The 2,500-nt window shown below is 34.5% G+C and overlaps 1 protein-coding gene across 17 annotated transcripts in view; it reads right to left on the reverse strand.

Annotated features, from left to right (window-relative positions):
- The window catches only part of LOC125041440 (zinc finger protein 282-like), a 58,176-nt gene extending 56,615 nt beyond the window's left edge, over positions 1 to 1,561 (reverse strand). For 4 of the 17 annotated variants that reach the window (XM_047636402.1, XM_047636400.1, XM_047636403.1 and 1 more), the window contains exon 1: positions 1,397 to 1,555. The gene's annotated coding sequence lies outside the window, so the exon portion shown is untranslated. Of the gene's footprint in view, positions 1 to 1,396 lie in introns of all 17 variants that reach the window. The other 13 variants (XM_047636406.1, XM_047636398.1, XM_047636397.1 and 10 more) reach the window with 9 other exon arrangements.
- Between the last annotated feature and the right edge of the window lie 939 nt (positions 1,562 to 2,500).

Genomic DNA, 2,500 nt, shown 5'->3' on the forward strand with positions numbered 1-2,500 from the left:
AGCCTCTTTAATGGCCAAAAGAGATTGGAAAATACAATTCAGTTTCCATGACATCAGCATATTTTATCATTGCTTTAATCTACCATGGTTCTAAGCAACTGTACATGGTCTGTATATATCATAAACAAAACATCGTTACCAATATCATTAGTAAAGAGGCAAATATTTTACAAAGAAGAACTGGGCCTATGGCTGCAACTATTTAAATAATTATAGTGACATGTCAATACCAGTAATTGTATATAAAATTATGGAATTGTTAATAATATTAACGCTCCTATTAATAACAATGCTGTCAGGTGCAATAATAACAATCATATTCATAATCATAACAATAACAATAACAATAACAATAGTAATAATAAAAATTACAATAATAATAACAACAACAACTATAATAATAATAATAATAATAATAATAATAATAATAATAATGATGACGATAATAATAATAATAAAAAATACAAATAAGAACTATAATAATAACAATAATAATAACAACAATAATAAATTAAAAATAATTATAACAACAATAATAACAATACAAAAATAAAAATAATGATAATAATAATAATAATTGTAATAAAACAATATTAATAATGATAATAAGATAATAACAATCATGGCAAAGGTGATGACCATAAAAATAATAATAAAATTGATAATGATAATAATAATAATAATAATCAAAATGGTTAAAAATTAAAAGAACAAAGAACAAGTAATGACTAAACAGTTAAATAATCCCCTCTTGCTCTTTCTATCAATTCTTTGTTCCATCTTGATTCCCTAGAAATCTTCCTTCCTTTCTTTGTTTTCTCTTTATCCCTTCCTCTATGTCCGTCTACCTATCTCTCTCTCTCAATATTTCTCTCGTTCTATTAATTCTCTTCAATATCTTTAGCAGGTTATTTATTATTTATTTCCTGTTTCTCTAAATCTCCTTTTCCCTCTCTCGATCTCTGTTTCTTCCCATTTCTCCATCTCTCTCTTTCTCTTTTCTCCTTCCCTCTCTCTCCCTCTCGCCTCTTCACGCTTCCTTTGTCTCCCATATTTCTCTTCATTCTCTATACATTCATCATTCTATAATAACAAATAGGGTAAATTCTACGATAAACTATATTAGAAAGAGAAGAGAAAGAGAGGGGTAGCGGCCCGTGCGACCAAAGAGGCAAAATTAAGGGAAATATCGAAGGGAATAGGAGAAATAATTGATAAAATTGACGAAAAAGCACGAGAGTGTGAGAACCAAGGCGCGGCTCGTCTCACTCTCTCGGTCTCCCACTTATTCGCAAATTCCTCCCTTTAGCCCTTGAGTCGCGGCCATTTCTCCCTCCTGCCGACTTCCCCCTTATTTCCCTCGACCGAATAGTGCAGGAAATGACTCGGAAAATACCTTCAGCGCCGCGAAATAAGGGAAGAAAGACGCCACGTTGGAAGGGCCCCGAGACGCTCCGCCGATGCGCTGCGCAGAAGTTCCAATTCTCGCTTGGCTGTTCATTCTTTTATTGGTGTGTCTTGTCTCCCCTTTCGCTGGTCGATCTTTGCTATTGCCTTGGCTTCGGTTACGCGAGAGCTCTGAGGAAATTATATAAGATGAGATCCCATAATTTCCCCTGTGAATATATAGGCTTGTCCATTCTTTATTTTGAGGCGATTCTCGAAAAAAAAAATAGATAATAATCAAATAATAACATCGAGATATTCCCAATAACCTTCATCATGACGCAAATAAATTTCGGACAACACCAACTTCCTTCCTTCCCCCCCAATAAATACACCCATAATACTTCACAAGGTAAACATATATATAAATGAAATTCCCAAAACCCATACCAGGCAACTCAGCGCGCCGCCATGTTGCCGCTTCTTCAGCAACTCAAAAGTGTTGCGCGAAGCCGGCAACACAATTTTGTTTTTCCGTTATAAGCATGTACTGTATATGCTCGGCCTAATTCAGATATATGACGTAAAGTGATATGTCCAATATGCCTATGCTTATAAAGGCATTATTGTTGTCACTGTTATCTTTATGTATATTTTTTTTTGGGGGGTGGGGGGGCAGAGGGAAATAACTTACTGTAGATGGAGTGTGGGGGAGGGGGGGGGGGCTCGAAATATTGATTAATCTCTCGCTACACTTGTAATTGTCCGAGATTAGTTTGCTATAAGATATTATTCTATCTGCTATTCCCTCCCTAGAATAGGCTGTCTGAAATAAACAAGGAAAGTGATAATTTCCTCGCCTGCACATAACTTACAGCAAGCATCTACACTAATTATATTTGAAATACACACACATTTACCTACCTTCATACATATACAGATGTGTACATACATTCACACCGACAAATATGTGTATATATGTATATAACACACACACACACACACAATATATATGAATATATATATATATACATATAAATATATATATAATCTCTCTCTCTCTCTCTCTCTCTCTCTCTCTCTCTCTCTCTCTCTCTCTCTCGCTCTTTCTATC

Source organism: Penaeus chinensis, chromosome 30 (genome assembly GCF_019202785.1).
Source record: "Penaeus chinensis breed Huanghai No. 1 chromosome 30, ASM1920278v2, whole genome shotgun sequence".
Lineage (NCBI taxonomy): Eukaryota > Metazoa > Arthropoda > Malacostraca > Decapoda > Penaeidae > Penaeus > Penaeus chinensis.